Source organism: Sebastes fasciatus, chromosome 22 (assembly GCF_043250625.1).
Source record: "Sebastes fasciatus isolate fSebFas1 chromosome 22, fSebFas1.pri, whole genome shotgun sequence".
In the NCBI taxonomy this organism is placed as follows: domain Eukaryota; kingdom Metazoa; phylum Chordata; class Actinopteri; order Perciformes; family Sebastidae; genus Sebastes; species Sebastes fasciatus.
In genome coordinates, this window is record NC_133816.1 from 9,980,483 (window position 1) to 10,003,819 (window position 23,337).

At 43.3% G+C, this 23,337-nt stretch overlaps 1 long non-coding RNA gene across 1 annotated transcript in view; it reads left to right on the top strand.

The window, feature by feature from the left end:
• LOC141760981 (uncharacterized) overlaps positions 1-23,337 on the top strand; it is a 129,741-nt gene that overhangs the window by 103,831 nt on the left and 2,573 nt on the right. Inside the window, exon 2 of the long non-coding RNA XR_012592496.1 lies at positions 12,989-13,090. This is a non-coding gene — a long non-coding RNA (uncharacterized LOC141760981). The remainder of the gene's footprint in view (positions 1-12,988; positions 13,091-23,337) is intronic.

The following is a 23,337-nucleotide window of genomic DNA, read 5'->3' on the forward strand; positions in this document are numbered from 1 at the left end:
CACACGTGCATGCACAGAAACACTCACATTCATATCCGCAGATATGAACAGGCACAGAGCACAGGGAGTACCACGTCACCTTTTGGCCTCAGCCATCCACACCGCTGTACTCTGTGTCTGCTCGCACTCCATGACCTGTGAAGGTGAAAGCCAGAGGAGCCAATTAAAGCACATAAAAACCATCCAGGGCCCACATATCCAGCCCTGAATGGTACCGAAAAACACGATCTTCTTTAAAAGGATATTTTGTCTATATTGTGGCCATGATTTTTGTTCAATTTGTCTTTCATAATAACAGTTCGGGGGGGTTTTGATTGGCTACAGTCCAGCAAGCTCGACAACCAGTGGTGGCTAATTGCGTCTGTGGAGACAATTTTCAGGTGTAATTAGTCTTGAGTGCTTGCTGGGGGAGCTCAGGTGGAACTGTTGACACCTATTGTGTAATACCGCTCTGTTGTCCAAAGCCATCAACAGGTGTTAAAAATGGACGTGTGTCTTGGTCTTTTTGCAATTACCTTTCAAGAGTGTTGAAGGTGATCCAGAGACTTCTACTTCTTTTTGCAACAGCTGGCGCACCACAGAAGTTCAACTCAGTGAGGTCAAAAACACTAAAGACGTTGACTACGGGATATGTGATACAACAACATATGCATGCTAATGTGACTTGGTTTACGTATTTATTTTAAGCCCACCCATGACGTTTTTTCCTAAACCTAACTAAGTGTTTTTAACTGCGGATGTTACTGTAGTTTTGTTCCCTGGCGTGAAAAGGCTGAAATTCATCCTCGTGACACGCGGATTGTCCTCGTAATGTCGTGCTATTTATACACCTTTCCGTGAGATCGGGTTGTGTGAACATATAATTCCCTACACAATATAAGTTATAGGTGTGATTTGCTGAGTTAAACCAAAAACAAAATAGAGTTTCTTGAAAACCTAAAGCCCAACATTTTGGGAATTTTATTCACTTTGTTGACGAAAGTTAGATGAGAAGATCAATATCGTATCGATCTTCTCAGCTAACTCTTGCCGTGTTTCCCAAAATGTTGAATTTTTGCTTTAAGAGACTTGGTATGGCAAATTGGTTTTCCTGTAAACTTGAGCACTTTGGCAATCAACTAGCAGTAGTTGTAGTCAGAAAAATCACATTTAAGAGAGGAAGATTTGAAATTATAGCTTCCACAGCATACCATTTGCACTTGAATTACTACTATTTTCAACTGTCAGGTGTTGAAAAGAAAAAAAAAGTCTATTCAGCTTTAAAAGTTATTCTATTTTGACCTGTTTTGACACAACAGTTGAAGAATACACAAACATTACATATTCATTTTGGCCAATATGTAAATAATTCCCTTTTGTCCTTGTTTATTTTTTTGTTTGTCTGTTTAATGAATGCATGAATTCTAACTATTCAAACTGTAACTTTATGCAACAGTGGAGACATCTGACAGCCTTTTTTATTCCAAGTCCCAAAGAATAATTAAGACAAATTAAAACAAATCAAAAAGTCAAATCAAGTCAACAACATCATCTGCATAAAATAGTAGTTGCCTATATGTGCAAAAATGGAACGCCATGCTTGAGTGACACAAAAGTCAAGTATTTCCTGTTTGCGTTTTACAACGATGATCGTGGCCTTGCACTTTTCTTTTTTATTATGTCACCTCATCATTTAGCACTATGTGTCAGAACATATCTTTGAAGTTGAGTTGGAGTTTACTCACCTTGTTTGAAGATGTAAAGTTCATTGTTTAACGTCTTTGACTTTAGGAACTAAATCATTATTTTGCACACTAAGGGACAGGAAGAAATGTTTTAAACATTTTTACAATAGCTTTCTTGCTCCAACATCTTGTTCATCAAATTATATTGTCTTATTTTTAGATTCTTTAAATGAACACGATTATCAAAGTAACTTTAAGTTTTGCATAGCTACCTGTTTATCTTGTATCCAGGCAATTTTTGCAACTTTTGCTCCTATAGCTTGTTACGAACACTGTTTATTTATTGTTATTGTTTATTATGAGTATCCTGTGAGAAGCCTATTTTTTACTTAGTTGACTCGTTATTTTCAATTTTTTAAATGATTACTTTGAGTTTTCAGTCGCAGTTCAATTCAGGTTTAGGCAACAAAACTACTTGGTTAGGTTTAGGTAGCTGTAAATAGCCACATTGGCTATTCCGACCCGGGTGCAAATAGTCTTGTTGGCTACTAACACCTCGGTGCTAATAGCATCTGCCTTATTTATTTGTTAATTATATGATTAGGATATAAAATGGGAAAGGCAAAAAAAGAGGTAGCAGGAGAGGAAACAGTGAGTGTGATAGTGATCCTGGGCCTATTTTCTTTCACTTCTCGCTCTGGGTCATCTCTCACATGTGCACAGTTTAATCAGAATCAGAATCAGAATCAGAATGGTGTTTATTGCCAGGTGTAAGAGGTATACACTAGGAATTTTCTTTGGCATTTTTGGTGCGAGACAAACTGTATAATAACAAAAGAATAGATAAAAACAAAAGAATAGATAAAAACGTTAGAATAAAATAATAAAAATGTACAATTTACAAATTACAATAAGCTATAAACATGATATAAAGATAGTGCAAATATTGAGAGAGGGGGGAGAGTCAGTGTCGGCAGGGGTGTGGGGGGGCAGTAGTGTGTGTGTGAGGGAGAGACAGTCACAGGGGGGCGGATGGGCTGTTGGAGAGCCCCACTGCCATGGGGAAGAAACTGTTTTTGTGACGTGAGGTTTTGGTCCTGATGGACCTTAACCTCCTGCCAGATGGCAGAGTCTGAAAAAGATGGTGTCCAGGATGGGAGGGGTCGGCCACAATCTTCCCTACCCTCCTTAAGGTCCTGGAGGTGTACAGCTCCTGGAGGGAGGGAAGGTTGCAGCCGATCGCCTTCTCTGCAGCACGGATGACCCGCTGCAGCCTGGCCTTGTCCCTGGCGGTGGCAGCGGCGAACCAGACGGTGATGGAGGAGGTGAGGATGGACTCGATGATGGCCGAGTAAAAGTGCACCATCATGGTCTGTGGCAGGTTGAATTTCTTCAACTGCCTCAGGAAGTACATCCTCTGCTGGGCCTTACTGGTGAGGGAGCTGATGTTTAGCTCCCACTTGAGGTCCTGGGCGATGGTCGTGCCCAGGAAACGGAACGACTCCACCGTGTTGACTGGGGAGCCGCGCAGGATGAGGGGGGGGAGCGGGGCTGAGTTCCTCCTGAAGTCCACTGCCATCTCCACTGTCTTCAGGGCGTTCAGCTCCATGTGGTTCTGGCTGCACCAGGATGCCAGATGGTCAACCTCCCATCTGTAGGCAGACTCGTCACCCTCGGAGATGAGGCCGATGAGGGTGGTGTCGTCTGCAAACTTAAGGAGCTTGACAGATTGGTGTCTGGAGGTGCAGCCGTTGGTGTACAGGGAGAAGAGCAGTGGGGAGAGAACGCAGCCTTGGGGGGCACCGGTGCTGATGGTCTGGGTGTCGGAGACTTTCTTCCCCAGCCTTACGTGCTGACTCCTGTCAGTTAGAAAGTCTGTGATCCACCTGCAGGTGGAGTCAGGCACGCTCAGCAGGGAAAGCTTGTCCTGTAACAGAGCTGGGCTGATGGTGTTGAATGCGGAACTGAAGTCCACAAACAGGATCCTGGCATAGGAGCCAGGGGAGTCCAGGTGCTGGAGAATGTAATGAAGGGCTAAATTTACTGCGTCGTCTACAGATCTGTTAGGTCTGTAGGCGAACTGCAGTGGGTCCAGCAGGGGGTTGGTGATTGACTTTAGGTGTTGGAGCACAAGTCGTTCAAAGGTCTTCATTATCACAGAGGTCAGAGCGACGGGTCTGTAGTCCTGAAGACCTGTGATCCTTGGCTTCTTGGGGACCGGGATGATGGTGGAGGCTTTGAAGCAGGACGGCACCCTGCAGTTTTCTAGGGAGGTGTTGAAAATCCCTGTAAACACTGGAGACAACTGGTCTGCACAGTGTTTCAGGGTTGCAGGTGAGACAGAGTCTGGGCCGGCTGCTTTGCGGGGGTTTTGTCCTTTGAAGAGCCTGTTGACTTCCTCCTCTTGGATGGACAGAGGTGTGAAGGGGGGGAGGGGTGTGCACAGGCTGGGTGCTTGTGGAGAAAGCTGGGGGGTGCTTGTGTTGATTGCTGATGGCTGATGGCGGGGGGGAGAGGAGATGTAGTCAGGACCGTCACTACGTCTGTCAAATCTGCAGTAAAACTCATTCAGCTCATTTGCCAGTCGGAGGTCATTCGTGGAGTGGGACGGTTTGGGCTTATAGTTTGTGATCTGCCTCAGCCCTTTCCAGACTGAGGCAGAGTCACTGGCTGAGAACATGAGCCTACATAGGCAGCTGTGAGCTGTGTGTTTGCTGGGTTTGAAGCCGAGATGTGGGGCGCATGATTGCTCGATGTGATTTTTCAACTGATTTTGTCCGGCTCATAGCACTCCCCGCATTCGCTCTGGCAGTCTGATAAAACAAACAGCGACCCCTCGATCACCCCGCCGCTCTCGACCCCGGCAATCAGCACGAGCTCAAACGAGCAGCAGTCGCAAATGAGAGAAACCGCCTGGCATCCTCGTGAGGTATCGGGTCAATCAAGCCCGCTGTAGGCGAGGCGTGCCGGGGCCCCCGAAGCTAAACGCTGTAGTACGGAGCTCAATAAGCGCCTGTTGGCCTCGGGAGCGGCTCACTAAATGAAAGAGGATATTGGGGAGATTGTTTAGTATTATCATCGTTCATCATCGTTCCTCGGTCGGCCGTAACAATATGGTGCTTGGTTATTGCGCTCCCCCTGAGGAAGACTAGCAGCTGCCACTGATAAAGATATATGAGCTGATGGTGGAGATTGGAGGGCTACAAAAAATTGTGGTTGGTAATGGAAGTGAATTGGACAAAGATGGATTTGTGACAGAACAGGAAGGGAATTACCGTGGGAGAAGACATGTGGAAAAAAAGAGTGCGAGGATAAAAATGAATGAAAGGATTTTGTGAATTTGTGTGTTGCTATCCCACATCTCTGCACAGTGGAGTTCCAATCAATTAGTCGTGGCTGTTCTTTGCTGGCGAAGCAGCACTAAAAATGGGAGCTGCAGGTAAACAAATTGGTGAGGGGAGGAAAAAAAAATCGGGCTGGTTCTGCCTGGACACCCTGGAGGCAGCAACAGCAGCAGAAGAGTATAGAGGATGAGGATTAAACTGAACTCCATCTTAGCCAGCACCACCCACTCTCTCTAGTGAGCTGATGCAGCCACAAAGCTCTGCAGCCACGGCCTCATTCCTCTAAAGATGCAACCTTGTGGCAGCGGCCATCACACCGTACAAAGCTTTTAGTCTCATCGAGGCCAGTATGCGACACAGTCTCTTTTTTTTGTAGATTTTTGTGCTCTGTTCTACAGTGAAAAAACAGATGTGCGAGAGGATGGGATGTGATGAAGGTCATGAGCCAGATTCAGACTCATTGTGATTCAAGTACACGATGTAAATGAGATGCACCCCAGTTAACAAAATAATAATCAAATGGTTATTTCTATAAGAATCCAGATTTTCCCACAACAGCTGGTCCTCGTTGGCATTGCAACTGATTAAAATTGTCCACTTAAATTTGGAGCGCATGCATCATGTTAACGACAGAAGCTTAGACTAGACTAAACTTGCTGCCTATTCTTTTTTTTTTTTTTGGAGAGAGGGTACTTTTTTATTGCCATATTGCCATATGGCAACATTGTACAACAACAGAAATTGTATATTCAAATTTCGAATGAAATGCAACGTGAAATTCATCCACGCAAGATTCATTCTATATCTGTCCGCCCTTCTGTCCGTCCGTCTAGAGAATTATCCACAAGTCTGTGGTTCCCCTCAGCTTTAAGGAGCGTTTCAGCGTCTTTCAGCTCCTTGTTTTGGTTTTAAGGCCCACAACTTTTACTGCTTTGGTTCAGTCTCAACACTCAAATTCACATTGTTTGCAGCTGGCAACTGATGTTTTCAATGAAAAAAGCTCTGATGAACCCTCTGAATGCTACCTTCCCAGCACCCAAACAAAGTTAGCAACTAGCTGGTGAACATAGTGGAGCATTTAGCTGCTAAAGAGCCACATATTTCCCTCGGGAGTTGGTGGAGACCAAAATAAAGCTAAAACAGGGAGTGAATACTGGACTAACATTCATCAGGTAGCAGGCTGTTCTCATACACCATTCATTGCTATACCTACGAAAAGCAAATATCATGAAATTCGTATATATCCCACGAAATCAGTTTGTATGTATTTTGTTGCTGAATTGTGAGCCAGGAAGTATAAAGAGCGTAAAAAAAACCAACCAAACTTTTGCCCAGGAGACTGGTGTTTTTGTCCCGTTTGAAACCAGAAGTCACCGATTTGTCACGTAACTTCCGTAAGTTACGACAAGTTCCTGTGTTGTTTTTTTTAACCCAAACCGCAATCTTTTCCTAAACCTAACTAAGTCGTTTTTGTCACATAACTTCAGTACGTAAGTTGCACCACTTCCGGTGTGGCGTAACTTAACCACTTTTTCCTAACTAAGTAGTTTAGTTGCCTAAACTGGAGCAGAAAATTGACGCTGGACTTTAGTAGGAAAACACACACAAAATGAGGAATAACTTTTTGTAAGATATCATATGGACCGTTGGATGAGAATAGGTTGCAGGTGGACACAAACATGACTGTGGATTAATGCTAATGTGTTGCTGGATGTGTCTCCTAAATAGGCAACTGTTTACTAACTGCCAATGTTACAGCCTGTTGTGCTGCCCCCTAGTGGTCAAAAATGCTATCAATGCAGGTTTAAAGTCACTGTGAAACAGAAATTTGGAGCGTCATATATTTCGTAAATGTGATGTATTTGCAGACATTTTTGACCCATGATATTGCTCTGCTATTTACAACTACCCACAAACGAATGGCCAAGAGCTGTATTACATGATGGATGGTTTAGCTAGTTGCCCCAAATCACATTTTATTGGATAAATGTATTTGGAGGACACCAAGTTCAAGATGAGTCATCAACAATATTTTTTATGTTTTACAGGCATAGAAGAAATTAATTTTGATATATAAATGTACATATATTTGGCGTATAGCCAAAAGAAGAAATAACAGAACACTGAACTGACATCTACAGTATCTCACTCTTAGAAAGACAATACTGTAAATAATGGTGAACTATTCCTTTTAAGAATTATAATATGAACTTCAACAACGTTTATATGGAAAAGATTATCGAGCAAAAATCGCAAGAAATGAGTCACACGGGACCTTTTTGTTATGCTGTTAAAGGCTAAAGCTGGAGGAAAATGACATCATGATTGCAGAGGCAGAAAAAGCACAGTTGGTGACATCACCGTGTCCCTGAGTGATGTCACTGGAGCGAGGGCACACGGTCATCCTTTGCTGCGCTTTAAATAGTCTTCCTTATCTCTCTCTCTCTCTCCCCCCTCCTTCCTTCCTTACTCACCACCTCCTGTCATTCCCTCCTCCGCCTCATTTGTCCCTTTTGCCTTCTATATCCTCCACGTTTTTTCTCAAGCTCACTGGACAATACAGCAGCAGCTTATCTCCCTCTCTCTCTCTCTTTCTCCCCACTCTTTCTCTCTTCCTTCCTTTTCCTCCCAAGTCTTTTAGCAGAGGGATGGAGGGGGGGGAGTTGTAAAGCGGGGGGTTCAGCGCGGCCACATCCCAGGCTCTTTGCTAGATTAATTTGCGGGGGCTCTGGCCTGCGCTGCACTGCTTACTGTACGCAGTGAAAGTCACTCAGGGATTAACAGCAGGCAGGAAGGCAACGGCCCCCACCCACTTGCTGCCTCTGCAGAAAAAAGCCCCCCCCCTCCTCTTCCTCCCTCCCTCCCTCCCAAAACCTTACCTCCATCTCTCTTTCCTCTCTCACTCATAACCACTTTCTCTATCTCTCATACCTCCTTCTCTATCCCAGCCCTCTTTCCTTCTTTCTTTCTTTCTTTCTTTCCATCCCATCAACCCCCTCTCTCTTCCCTCTCTAGTTAATTACTGTAATGGGCTGGCCGTCCTTGGGGGGTAGTTGGAGGGCAGGGGGTGGGACCGGAGGAGATGCTGTATGGTTCAGCTCCGTCATGCTTCTCGCCTCCGGCACCGACACACACACACACACACACACGCACACACAAATGCACACTCTCAAATGCGCGATCATATGTACTGTATGTGTAGACTCTGACACTGGTTTCATTCATACAGTTACACATACTGGACATGGAAAAAACACATCACAGACGAGACAAATTGGTTCATAAAATATGAATTTTAAACACAATCCTTCATTTTTTTTTTGGCTCCACATTAAAGTTGGAATAAATAATTTTTTTTGGGGGGCTGCTTACACAACATTGACACATCATCACCTTTTGAGGCTGTCAATCGATTAAAATATCTATTAAGCGCCTGATTGTCCATCGCCATTAATTGCAAATGAATCGCATATTTTTCATCTGTTTGAAATGTACCTTAAATGGAGATTTGTCTAATATTTAATAGTCTTATCAACATGGGAATGGATAAATATGCTTGCTGTATGCAAACATATGTATATATTTATTATTGGAAATATGTCAGTGTGCTGACTTGACTATGATTTGCCCCAAACTGCCTGTGATTATCATAAAGTGGGCATGTCTGTAAAGGGGAGACTTGTGGGTACCCATAGAACCCATTTTCATTCATATATCTTGAGGTCAGAGGTCAAGGGACCCCTTTGAAAATGTCCGTGCCAGTTTTTCCTCGCCGAATTTAGCGTAAGTTTGGAGTGTTATTTAACCTCCTTAGCGACAAGCTAGTGTGACATGTAGTTGGTGCCGATGGATTCCTTAAATTAAAACTGAGCCCGCTAAAACCTTAAAAATCACAAGTTGCGTTAATGAGTTAAAGAAATTAGTGGCGTTAAAACAAATTAGCGTTAATGCGTTATTATCGCGTTGACAGCCCTACTTTTAAGATAAGGTGAACTTGTTAGCAAACAGTTGCACAGTTTATGTCCCTACCAATTATTAAGGGAAATATCTGGTTCTTTAGCTGCTAAACAATGAAAAACAGTAACTCTGTATTATATGCATGCTTAGTTTCCTGTGAATCCCTTGTGTGTGTGTGTGAAGGCAATTTGAACCCAGTGCAGGAATGGCGGACTCCACCACTAACAATGTAAAACTGCAAAGGTAATAGGATACATTGGATTTCTATCGCTGAAGATGCTGCACATAAATAGTATCAAAAACTGGATTTGATGTCATGAAAGTCTAAATGCGAGATTGGGAGTATTTCTATTGCCTCCACACGGCTCATCTAACAGCGCTAACTGAGAAAACAGAGGCTACACTGCTGACAGAGTTAACAGTGTTAACCTGGGGGGGGAACCGGAAGGTGGGTTGCTACGCTTCCGTGACGACGCCGTCAATGGAGACGGTGTTATCAGCTGTAACCGCCATATGAGCTAGCCAGTGGGGCAAGCTCACATGCACGAAAGCACAGAGAATCTCCGATTACAACAGACACAGAGGGAGACTTCACTCTCTGCTCAGGTAGACGTTACTCCTCTATATCTTTACACAGCAAATAGTTGTTTGCTGCTATATTAATGCTCTGGATATCGTATAGAGCACCTTTAAGGATTATAAATTGAAGTTTATAGGCCTACAGCATCAGTTTCGAAGGAAATATTTCATATAACCGTTGCAGCCTAAGAGCAAAAAATACAAAGTGGGAGCCGAAAGAAAGGTAGAAAAAGTGTATGGAATAGAGTGGGGAAAGAGTGGATGGTTAGAGAGAGTAATGGATGGCAGGATGGAGAGTGATGTGTTGAGATAGATGCAGCAATATACCCAAAGTGTCCATGCGCGGGGAATGTGGGGTTTTGTGTGGGAACTTATTGGCCCAGTTTAAGGATCAGTCAGCTGAAACACTTTGGCTGAAGCTGACAGCTGTTTGAGAAATGCCAAATGGTGCTGGCAGAACTCAGGCACACACACACATACGCACACACACACAGAAACACACTCTTTTCTTTCTATCCGTGTCTCATATACGCACGCACAAACTCTCAAATAGCCAAGATCACACTCAAATATGCACAAATGTGTGATTACAAATGCGATATTTGCAAGTACTGTTCAGTGCACATGAGCAAAGATACCCCCCCTGACTACATATATTGACACACACTCATATGCAAATGCACACACACACACAGGATAGTAACCCCTGCCAATTGCAGATGAGGGAGCATATGTCTGTGCTTATAGGAGACACTAAACAGACATGACTTTTCTCAATCAAGCCAGTTAAATTTGATCATCCGTCTGGCTGAATTCAGGAAGAGATCCCTTTAACTCTTTCACTGGACTATTTATGGCTTCACATCAGTGAGACACACATACAGTATTTCTCATTTAATTACCATCAATTCTGTCTGGGGGTTTGCTGTATTTTGTTTGTACTCTGCTTAGGAGGGAAATGATATTAGACTGTTTTTTTGGAGCGGTTCCATTTACAACCGAGAGAGACTTGGACAGTAAGAGGGTTTTTAATTGAGAGATTGTGGGGTTACTGAGTACACTACCGGAGCCATAATGGGGACATTTCTGAAGGGTGCCGGGTTCATTTTCCTGGAAAATCTCTGCAATTTTAAGTGTTCGGAACTATTAGTGACTCAAGGCTGTGAAGCTCAAGAATTACTCTGTTCTTCTAGTGATGTGATTCCACGGTTTGTAGCTTCATGGAAGTGTCCTGTATTGCTCCGGTGGGGGAAGTGAAGCACTTAAAGAGGATATTGAATGTTAATTTTGGTGTAGAGCGGAAAGGTACGGTGGCCGAGAAGCGTCGAACGAATGCAAAAATTGTTATACAGTAGAAACGCCAAGATGTTTTTGCAAGATTACCAGTCAAATAAATCTCTATGATAAATCTGAAAATGTTCCTCTAAATTTGGGATCTTGGGCACATGATCCCGATTTGGAAATGAAAGAAATCCAGCCCTAATCTGTACTGAGTATGTAAACACATGCAAGGACACACAGACAAAACTCACAGGGGCTCAAGATTATGATAATGTGGTCGCTTTGACCTTGAAATAACACAACATGCTTCATTTCCTGTCATATTTACTCTATGATCGTCAGGCTAGATAGGTGTGTGTGTGCATGTGTCTGTCTGTCCGCGGGTACTCGCACATCATTTCCACAAATTGAAAGGCCTGTGCGACCACTTTGATGCTCTTAAGAGAATAGATATGACAGCTTTGGGATTTGGCAAGGACAGGGAATGGGGGACACGCACAAAAAAAAAAAAACTGTATGAAAAAGAGTTGGATAATCAGACAGGAGGAGGAAGAGACCTTACAGCACTTCCAAATTGCTCTGGTGCCACTGCTCATTAAGATGATTATGATGTGAATATTTACTGTTACTACTACTACTATGCTCGCTGTGCGGTAGCCCGCAGCTGTTAACATCTCAACTGTGGCATTTAGTCAAACACACACACACACACACATTGATACACTAACGCTCACGCACCATGCGCGAGCACACACAAAGTAACAGAGTACATAAATGACTTTACCCTTATGAGCACGAGGCCAGTTACCATCACCATAACCATAACCGTTAGGCATAATTTTCTGTATCAATCTTCTCATCTAATGGTACGTTTCCACAGGATCCGTCCTTTCCAATCTTCCCATTCATCGTCTCAAGCAGCAGTGCAATGCATTCTGGTAGCGTAGCGTTGCATTTCAAGTGACAAACCATGACGTTGGATGCTCCTCATTTGCATAAAGTTGAGGTCGAGGCTACTTTATGCAAATCAGGGGCAGCCTGTGCGACTCGCCGCCAGAAAAACTTTTAAAGTAACCATTGTCGATCTAAAATGAAGACAGACTGAGCAACTGCATGGCTTATTTTTCACCTAACATGTTTTCAGAAACACATTTTTGGTGAAATATTTTTGTGATATACAAGAAAAAAGTTTCCAAGTGAGCCGCCATGTTGGTTTCGGTATGAAAACTGGGAACAGCAGAACCACAAGTGAAATTGTTCGTCCGATCAAGTGCAGCCGAAAACGCCCATGTGGTCATGTACAAAAATGTCAAACTTTTCCCTTCATTTTGTATGTGTGAACTGTACATTTTCATTTTGCTTCATCATATTTTGATGCTATTACTGCTAATTCTTCTTTGTGTATACGACACTTATGTTGTCTTTCTGTATCCTCCTCATTTGCTCTTCCTCAGTTTTCTCCTTTTTTGGAAACTTTTCCTCTTTGTTTTAACATTATACTGAGAAAAGTCAGAAACTTTCAAATCTTACGCTTGAAGCGTACACTTGTTCTCTATAAAATGCAACCCTGGCAGACATAACTGGTTCTCGTGCAGACAAAATAGTAGATCCATGTGTCTATCAGCCAAACTCACTGTGAATACTCGCAGGCTGGTTTCATCTCTCTTTGCAACCGCTGTGCTGAGCGACGGCCAACGGGTAAAGATCAGAGGCCAGGGAGAGGTCAGCCAGCCAGCCAGACAGACTGTTGCTTTTCAACGGAGAGACTAACAAGATGCTCATGTAATGTAAATGGCTATATGAAACCAGTGCCCTGGGCAGAGTGAACCCGGGATGAACCCAGGATGGTGCTGAAATATTATTGGCTGCATAACACTCTACTTCGATACAGAGCAGGACTCAACCCGTCGATCTTTGTGAAACTCAAAGTAGATAGCAAAGTTTTAGGGGGAAAATAATGATAACATTTTTTTTTTTTATTTAACTTTTGGTCTTTGTGACGCGGCTAACAATGGCTTGCTCCTGTCTGCAAGTCTGTTGGTTGGCAAAGCGTTGTAGCACAAATAACTATTGGGATTTCTTATAGACCTGGAGGGCATTGTCAATTTCATCACAAACCCCTTTCTTCCCGTTGACACTAACACTGTATCTGTCTCGTTGCAGGAGGCATTTTCCAAACCAAATGGAGAGGACATGGAAATAGTGAACTGCAAAGAGACACAGAACTCAAGCCAAGGGGCAAAGGACAGCAACTTTTGGGGACTTGTAAGTCGGAGAACATTTCCTTTCCCCTCCTGTCCTCCTGTGCATTGAATGTCAAACTCGTATGACAGGCAGCCTATTGACTGTGTGAGATTACACTGACTTTTGGTGGAGGTTTTCTATAGTTTGGAGTGAAATACTGTGTATAGTTATTTCCCTTTTGTTGTCATGCGTCTTTCTGTCTTCACGGCTGAATTTGAGACGAGGCGAGGGTCCTTCAGTTCATACTGTGCCTCGACAAAGCAGTCTTAAAGCTACAGTAGGCAGTATATTTTTGGCATCGTTGGGCAACAATTCCATAATAACCTTTCAGCATATTGTAATTCAAGTGTTCTGAGAGATAACTAGACCTCTGCACCTCCTCATGGCTCTGTTTTCAGGCTTTAGAAAATCTAGCCCGTGACGGGAGACTTTGACCAATCACAGGTCATTTCATTGAGAGAGCGTTCCTATTGGCTGTTCTCCAGTCATGTGACCAGAACTTGGCGTTCCTTCACCAGATTTCACAATGGCGGCGGCGTCATATTTGATCAGCACTGCCTAGTTTGACCATTTGGTCGGAGTTCGCGAGTGATTGACAGCCGGCTCTCATAGACGGCAGCTGGACAGCGGACCTCAGATCAGCTCTTACTGCTTGTTTTCCTCCGGTCTGTGAAATCTTTCAGATGCCGTTAGGAGCACCGGAGGACACAGAGGCACATGATTTTTTTCAGGTTACCTGTTTCATGTACAACTTTCATGATATAGCGACCGTTTTATAAAAATACTGGCGTACTTCAGCTATAATTGTGTTCAAATGTACTGCTTGTAAAAAAATCAACATGTCCTCATACAACTGTTCGTATAATATTTACCTAAACATTGCTTGTGTATTCAAATATTGCGGTCCCATTTTGCAGTTCAATGAGAATATAGCTCTTCATGGTCAAACCCACGTTGATGTTTGGATATATTGCATTGTGACCAGGAAGCCACATTATTGCCTCCAGTCGTTTGAGTAAAAATATATATATATATAAAAAAAAATAAAAAAAACAGTGAATCATTGTCTGCTGAGAGAAGTGTGGCATGTTTGTCTCACATTGTGATTGCGTTCTCATCTTTTGTTATTTTCTCGTTTCTCTCCTGTCACAGTAGGTTGTGCATCATAGTGCGTAGTGCCGCCAGGGTCAGCTCCACAATAACAGTAAACATACTGTCTGCTTACACAATACACTTAAATGATTTGAGATGTGAGTGTGCATGTCTATACTGTATGCTGACCAAAGCAATAACTGCAGCATATTAATATGTATAAAAATCTAAAATGAACGGGAAAGATTTGAGGTTAAGACCAAAATTAATTTGTAACAACATGATCCCGACTGAAAGAAGCTCATTAGAAATCCAATCTTTTTGGACCTTTATGTTGGAGGAAATTAGACCTTCTCATCTGTATTGCGGCATAGAAAGAGGATGGGTGGAATTAGTAAGAGATGGCAGCCAGTTGTTAAACATTAGAGGGACTTGTGAGACCTCCATGCTGAAAAAAAACAACATCTTTCATCTACTCTCACTCTGAGGCTTTCAGATCTTATTTTTGTGTGACGGTTTCCTCCATTTCATTTAATTTCTGTTTTTTTTAAGAATGTATTTTAATCAAGTATCTAGCGGTCATTTGCAATATTTTTTTAACAAAATTCCAGAAGAATCCTCCTAAAAAGTCAAACACCAAATATGAGACTAAACACATATGTTAGTCTTTGTGAGCGCCTCTCAGCAATCGAATGTTATCATCCGATTGAATGGGTGTTATCAGTGGTTACCATTCTAATGCTTCAGACGGGCCATTCTGCACCTACCACGTTGTGAAAGTGAAGATTAACATTGTGAATTGAAACGAAACAACTTTAGGTTCAGGCTACATACGTAACTACTTGGTTAGGTTTAGGAAAAGATTGTGGTTTGGGTTAAAATAATTGGCGTATGTTTGTTATTTTACTGACATAGGATAAGTGGCGTTAATGTACGTAAGTTACATCACAAAAGTATGGTCAAATAATTCAGTGCTGACTTTTGGTTTCAGACAGGTCTCCTGGGTGAACGTTCTGTGTTTGTTTGTCCCATCCATCACCCCCGACCGCCCCCCTAAACAAGCTTTGCTGCTCTTTACACTATGCCTCCTGAAATCCTCCTTTGCTCCCATCATAATTACTTTGGCCACTGGAGGTCGGCGTCGTCTTCTTGTATTCTTATCAGTGATCAGCCATGTGAACAGATGACAACAGCTACCAGTAGGTGTAGCAGGCCCTTTCTAAACCATATCTATGAGGCTGATAACCACTGATAACGGCTGATTCAATGGGCTGATAACATTCAAACTGATTTATAGTTATTTATTTATTCATAAATAATTAAAGAATGGATCCAATGAAGATGTGAAAGGGGTCAATCATAGTGACAAAGTAGAATTATCACCTGACTCTGCAGTTCCTCTCAGCCCTTCAGAGTGTTTAAGCATCTTTTAGCTTGTTGTTTCAGTTTTAAGGCCTGAAATTTAAATGATTTGGTTTACTCTCACAGCCATCATCAATGGGATGATAATGTTGCTCTTCGTCTGCTAGGTGTGTAAATAAATATGCAAATTCGCAATATCAACTTATATGTCAGTGTTGTGTTAACAGCTTCCAAGCAAAAAAAAAAAAAGCAGCAATTTAGCTCTTGGAGTATAAGAAAAAACTGTCTGTGGTGTCCTAAAGACTACTAGAATTTCCATTTATATCAATATTTTTAAATTGTTAAATAACTCCTGACTTATCTTTGGGATTTAGTGCGTTACATTTTCACCTCTGGGATATTCTTAGGTCGGTCTGTGCATAACAACTCAAGTTTCAATGTTCCCACGGCAACATGATGATACAGAGTAATTGCAGAATTATTTATTTATGACACAGGATAAATTGTTGTAAACCCTAGCAGTGGCAAAACATTGACATTTCATAATGGATGGTGCAGGTGAGTCATATGAAGCAGGTGAGGTCCTCATTACCAGTGGTGGTAGGAAGGGCGCATACTGAAAAATGAACACATTTCTTGAGTTATTATGGGCCCATTTTTACTGAGATGGACCTAATCTTCTGCTTAAAAAAAATCCTAGAATCATCCCTGAGCCTGTGGCCTTCGAAGTCCCGGAATCCATGAGCCTAAATAATTTAAACATATACAGCATAGACATAGTGTAGATCCTGTGAAAGACATTTCATGGCCAACAGAACGAGCTGTGTGTTTTAAAACATTCATGCCACACACATGTGGATGGCAGAGGAATACTGTCAAAGAGAAAGGAAGGTTTTGGAACTTAGCAGTGTCTTAGCAATCTTTGACTTTAGTAAGATAATAACGTCAGACAATGAGTTGCAAATCAATTCTTCAAGTCTATTTATATGCTACGCAGGTACAGGTTGCGCCAGCTCGAGTGTCCATCCTTGGCTTTTAGCGATGTAAACGGATATGAAGCCTTTTGGAGCAGGCAACTCAAGAAATGTATGAAATTCTGTAAATTATTCAATAAATGTCAGAATAGGCAGTCTGTGGGACAATGCAAGAGAGTACCTCAAGCTTTCAGTAAAAACGACAATAGTTTTTCTTGCTTGATGAATGATAAAGAATTTATAAACTGTGTTACAAATAGGGCTGTGTATCTGCAACAATCTGGCGATACGATAAGTATCATGATACAGGGGTTACGATTCAATATATTGCGATATATTGCGATACAGTAAGCAAGGCGATATATTGCGATTTTTTTTAATATAATTTTAGGAAAACTGTCATAGTATAAAGAACACGCCACCACATACATAGAATCTGAGTAAAAAACAGTTTTTATGCAATCAGAAACAGTGGGATCTGCTTTTGCATTCAAAGTCCCTGTAACATCCAACATCATGGCACTACTTTGAGAGGGCACATACACTGAGAGGGCACATCTCTTTGCAAATGAAATAAAGTATTGACTGAGTTGATCTTTGCAAGTAACCTGTTAATTAAAATTAAAAAGTGTTTTTTGAGAATCAATACAATATCCCAAAACCGATCGTAATATTCAATTTTTTCTTTATTTTCTTACACCCCCCTAGTTACAAACTGACCTAAGATAATAGTAGTTGGCTTGCAGGCATTCTGTAGTTGAAGTGGAAGTGTCATGTGTGTTTGTTATGGTTGCACAGTGCTCTTCGTGTGAAACATAACTGTCATGGGAGGCCGAGCGATGCACTCTTTGTGACCTTCCGACCCTGAAAGGATCCTCTCTGCCAAACCAGAAGTGTTTGTGTGTGACGGAGAAATCGAGCCACGACTCTCCATGCTTTGCGATCACGCTTGCATACACATACACACACACACTCACACAAACAGATGTCAGGGCGGTTTCACACACCAGTGGACACACTGTTGCTACACCTTATCTCCCCCCCCACCCTCTCCCATCACATCACACCTTCTCGTCCGCTCTGCTCCTTTTTCTCATCTCTTCTCTCCTGTTTATTCGGTCGTCCATCACTCCTCTCGCACCTCTTCAACCCTGCTGCAGCTCCCTCCGTTTTCTCTCTCCATCATCCCAACCTCTTTTCACCTCTTTTCTCCTGCTCCATTTCACAACATCTCACACAATCTTGAAGGATTTCCAGAGTAAACAAAACCAATTTAATTCCATCAGAAAAAGGGTCGGCGAGGACACGTATGTTGCCGGAATAGCATTCGTGCGATTATGTCTTTGTGAGCGTGTGCGCGCACATGGATGGACACTTTAAAAACATGGACCAATGCAAAAAGGACGCTACACATCGGCTGCACACTGCTGCAGGATTTTGAACCACAGCTCAAAATGTGTTTTAAGTTTATATGAATGAAGCTGCCAGCGTTGCCAGCACCTTATCAAAAACAAAGTCGACAGCAGCCCAGCTAGAATTTGGCTCAAACGTTTCGGCACAGTGGCCAATCAGAGACCCTAAATTCCCTTGGAAAAACACCAGCTTATCTTCAAAACTGCATTCAACAAGCTTGGAATTGAACAAAATCCCCAACAATGTCCTTTATATCTTGGTCCCAAGTTCTAATGCATAGCCCCATTTAGTCTCGTTTGTGATATGCAGCAAAAACAAGCACAATACGCATATTATCGCCTTTTTAAGTTGACATGGCAAACTTGTCAGCAAACTACACATCCAGAGGACACAGAGGAAGTGAGGAACATTAGCATTGTCCTGTTTCTGGGGACCTGATAAATGTCTAATAACACTTTTAGCTCTGTTTTGGTTTCCACCAACTCCTGAGAGAAATATCTGGTTCTTTTTCTGCTAAATGCTCCTCTATGTTCACCAACTAGTTGTTAACTTTGTCTGCTATTTTGGTGCTGGGCAGCTGTAGTGTACAGCTGGTTTTTAGTGTTTTTTCACTGAAAATACCTTCCTGCTGCTGCCCAAAGTTGCGTCCGTATAACCAAAACAATGAGATGAAAGACACTATAAAGCTCTGTATCAGAGGGGAACTGCAGAGTCAGGTGATAATTCACTGTGGCTCAATATGAGCGACCCCTTTTCACAAAGCAGTCATGAGTGCGATTCAGGGTCTGCTTTTCACGAAGAGAATTGGGGGCCTTTCAGGCCACGGATGCCCAGCTGCCCTGTCTGCCACTGAGATGAAGGACAAATGAAGAGTTTGTCACGGACCACTGAGTAGAACACCTGAGAGGTCTCTCTCTCTCTGTCAATTTCCCCTTCCCATCCCACACTCACACACACAGAGGGCTGGAGTCAGGCCCAGTTGTGAGTCAGAGAATCACCCCAGAGACTTGATCCATCCTTGTTTTTGTATGAATGGGCAGCCACACCGGAGCTGTCTCTATTTTTCACTCATCACTGGGTTCAGGGCCGCACAGTGACCCGGATCACCCAGAGGACCTTAGGGTGCTTTAACACAAGTATTTTCCTGAGTACATTTTGTATGTCCATTCTAACAGAATTGTTGACACAACATGTGAGAAGATCAATACCACTCTCAAAAAACCTGCAAAGGGAGGCGTCCAGGAGTCATCCTGATCAGCTTTCGACACGAAGGAGCAGCAGTTCTACTCCGAGCTCCCTCCGGATGTCTGAGCTCATCAACCTATCTCTAAAGCTGAGCCCAGCCACCCTACGAAGCAAGCTCATTCCGGCCACATGTATCCGTGAACTCATTCTTTCGGTTCCCAAAGCTCATGACCATAGGTGAGGATCGGAACTTGGATGGACTGGTAAATCAATAGCTTTGCCTTCCGGTTCAGCTTCCTCTTCACCACAACAGTCCAATAGAACCCCTGCATCACTGCTGATGCCGCACCAAACCATGCCTGTCCATCTCGTGCTCTATTTTACCCACTCACTCGTGAACAGGACTCCAAGATACTTCAGCTCCCTTGTTTGGGGGCAGTGACTCACTCCCAACCCAGAGGATGCAATCAACCGTCTTCTGGCACCCTGACTGCTTCACACTCGGCTGCAAACCGCCCCAGTGCGTGCTGAAGGTCATTGTCTGTTGGAGCCAACAGTGCCACATCGTCTGCAAAGCACAGACGTCCAATTCTGAGGTCCCTAAACCAGACAGTCTTCAGGCCTTCTTCTTCAGTCTCCTTCACTGCTGGTGTCCACCAGCTAGTTCTTAGGTTGCCACCACAAAGGGCACTGATGACCTTACAACCACAACTCCTAGCAGCCGCTTCCACACTCGGATTCCATGTCCCGAGCCTCCCCGGGATGCACGAAAAATTCTTCCGAAGGTGGGGAAGACCTCGCAGACATGGGCCTCAGCCAGACGTTCCCAGTTCACCCTCACTACACGTCTGGGTATACCAGGTCTATCCGGCAGCGTCCCCTGCTATCTGATCCAATTCACCACCAGGTGGGGATCACTTGAAAGCTCTGCTCCTCTCTTCACCCGAGTGTCTAAGACATGCGGCCGAAGATCTGATGACTCGACCACAAAGTCGATCATCGATCCTTGGCCGAGGGTGTTCTGGTGGTACCCAGTACACTTATGAACCGCCCTATGCTCAAACATGGTGTTTGTTATGGCCAATCCATGACTAGCACAGAAGTCCAACAACAAAGCATCACTCGGGTTCAGATCAGATAACTCTTGCAAACTCTTGTTTTTCCCCAAGACGTTGAACTATTCCTTTGAGATTTCAGTCACTTTTGAAGAACAGAAGGTAATGTGATGACTTAAGATCATATGAAGCCCTTTTCATATTCCTAAATTTGGCTGTGTTGCTCAGAGACTGCAACCAATAAACATCATGATCTGCTCTTTTTTCATCATCTTAACATTTAATCTTTACGAAGATTCGGCTGTGCTTAGATCTAAATTACTGCGAGGCGGTATGGTGTGTATGATTGCCTAAATGAGTAAACAAGAGCCTAGGTAATTAAAGCAGCCTCGAATCAAAAATAATCAGCCATACAGCTAACAGACAGACTCGCATAAATAAATTGGTCTTCCACTTTCCCCCACTTTTTTTATGCTAACAGCCAATTTAACAACATATCTCAGGTTTTTAATGTGAGAGAAAAGAAAGTCTGTATTTCCAACCCAGATGTGAATTCTACGGCCTGATAACTCTCAGGATGAGCTGTGACAGTGCATATGTTCATCCATGGCTGTTTCGGCATCTCAATCACATCAGACTGTTTTACCATGACAGCTGGAAGTGTGAGAGCGGTTTCCTGATCGAGGCAGCGGAGGAGGATTCCTGCAACAAAAAAAAAAGTCAAGAGCGCTCTGAACGAAGAAGAGGATGATGAAATGAATGATGAAACAGACGAGGGTTTTAATCAGAATCTCTTTATGCTCGCACTCCATAGGAATTCTTCACCTCATCAGCCCTCTATATCCTCCCCGTCTGGACCACGGGCGACCTCCCAGAGTGCCTTGCTGCGTGGCCTTTTCAATAATGTAGAAGGGGAGACAAAATGAGAGGGGAGACGATTTCCTAGCACTGTGGGAGCCCCCTCTGTGACATTTACCTCGAGCATCGCCCCTCAATGTGTGTGTGCGTGTATTTGATGGCCCTGCGCCAGACTAATGATACCCCCCTCTGGCGCACACACTCGAGGCACAAAACTCACCTGCTAGCGATGCCACACATGTCCTTTTTAGAATCACACCGATGGGAGAGAGAAGGAAGAAAAGTGGGTCGATACTAGCAAAGAAGGAATGTAAAGCGGTTTGAAAGAGAAATACGAGCGCCATCAAAAGTGTGTGGAGCTGAGGAACAATAGAAGGGCAGGAAATGAAAGGAAGAGAAAAGGTTAATAGAGGAGATTTTGTCAGCGAGTGACAGAGAAGGAGGCAGGAGCGATCATCCTGTTTAATCCATCAGCTCCACCTGTTACCATTTCATACTTCATTAACCGCACCCCCTCCCCCCCTCGTTCGCGGCACAGGGTGGTCTCCACAGGGAGTCTTCTACCCCCCACCTGGTCACATGGCATCTATCATTACCCCCCCTTGCTTCAGCTCAGAGCCTGCAGAATGTCACACAGCTGGAGCGTGAGGCTCTGAAGACAGATGAAAAAGAAAACCCTGGCGAATGTCATTAAAAAAGACAGAGCACTCTTCTTCCGCTGCCCACAATTTAGTTATAGAGGGGATTCACAGTAACGCTACAAACCAACATCAACAGAGGATGGGATTTTTTTACATGGAACATGATAGTTGAGAAAACAATCTCAATTCAAGGTCCATTTAGTGTCTGCGTCTTACAATCTTCTTCATCAGACGGAGTTCTCACAGTTAAAATAATCAAATTTGAAATACATGTTCTGTTTTCTTCCCAGAGTATTTCAAAGGTTCAAAGTTTGTTCTTGACCTTGGGAACAATTTCACCACAAGGCTCATTTAAGTAGCTCTTCTGGACGTTTTGACCATATTTGATTCATTCATTCAAAGCCTTTCGCTCCTTTGTGGAGCATAGGCCGTTGACCACAGTCCGCCAGAGTCTTTTGTCCTGGGCTTTCCTCTCCAGTTGTTTCCATGTCAGCCCGCTCTGTGTGATGTCCGTGTCAAGGTCCCTGCGCCAGGTGTTCTTGGGCCGGCCTCTCCTTCTTTTGCCTTGTGGGTTCCATCTAAGGGCCTGCCTGGTGATGCTGGTACCGGGTTTCCGGAGTGTATGGCCAATCCATCCCCATCTCCTTCTCCTGATCTCTTCTTCAACAGGTTTTTGACCTGTTCTTTGCCAAAGATCATTGTTACTGATGGTATCCGGCCAGTGGATGTTTAAGATGCGCCTCAGGCAGTTGTTTATGAATGTTTGTACTTTTGTTGTTGTGGTCTTTGTTGTCCTCCACGTCTCTGAACCATAGAGGAGTATTGGTTTAATGTTGGAGTTGAAGAGTCTGAGCTTTGTCCGCCGGCTGATTTCTTTGGAGCTCCAGATGTTCTTTAGTTGTATGAATGAAGCCCTTGCCTTGCCGATTCTGGCTCTGACATCTGCATCCGTTCCGCCCTGTTTATTGATGACACTACCGAGGTATGTAAAGGCTTCTACTTCTTCCAGTGCTGTTCCCTCCAAGGTCACTGAGTCTTCACTGGTTGTGTTGACCTTGAGGACTTTACTTTTTCCTTTATGGATGTTGAGGCCTATTTGTGATGATGTGTCTGCCAGTATTGTTGTCTTTTCTTGCATCTGTTGTCGGCTGTGAGACAGCAAAGCCAGGTCATCAGCAAAGTCAAAAGCAGGCCTCTGGTCTGCAACTCATGATTTTCTTGGCTGAAATGACAACTGTCGCTGGCAGACTTTATTGACTACTGATTACTTATTACTAACTAGCTTACTACTGTATGTAGTAACTAGCTTACTTAGACCTACTACTACTTACTAACCAGTTATTACTAACTAGCTTACTACTGTAGGTAGTAACTGGCTTAGGCCTACTACTACTTACTACTACTAACTGACGTCCCTTATTGGTTTGTGGACTGCCATTTTGAAGCCTTGAGTTTGGCATTTTGGCTGTCGCCATCTTGTTTTTTTGCAACCAGAAGTGACACGAGAGGGTGGAGCTATAAGTACAACCGAACGCTGAATAAGACATTTTTAGGCGACCAAAATGTTACAATTAACTTTCATGAACTGAAAACATACTGTGAAAGGGTTAAAGTTGTAAGACCAAAATGTAGACAACACCCAGACCGGACAACGCCGTGGTATAGCGACCTGTCATTCACAAGGTAGC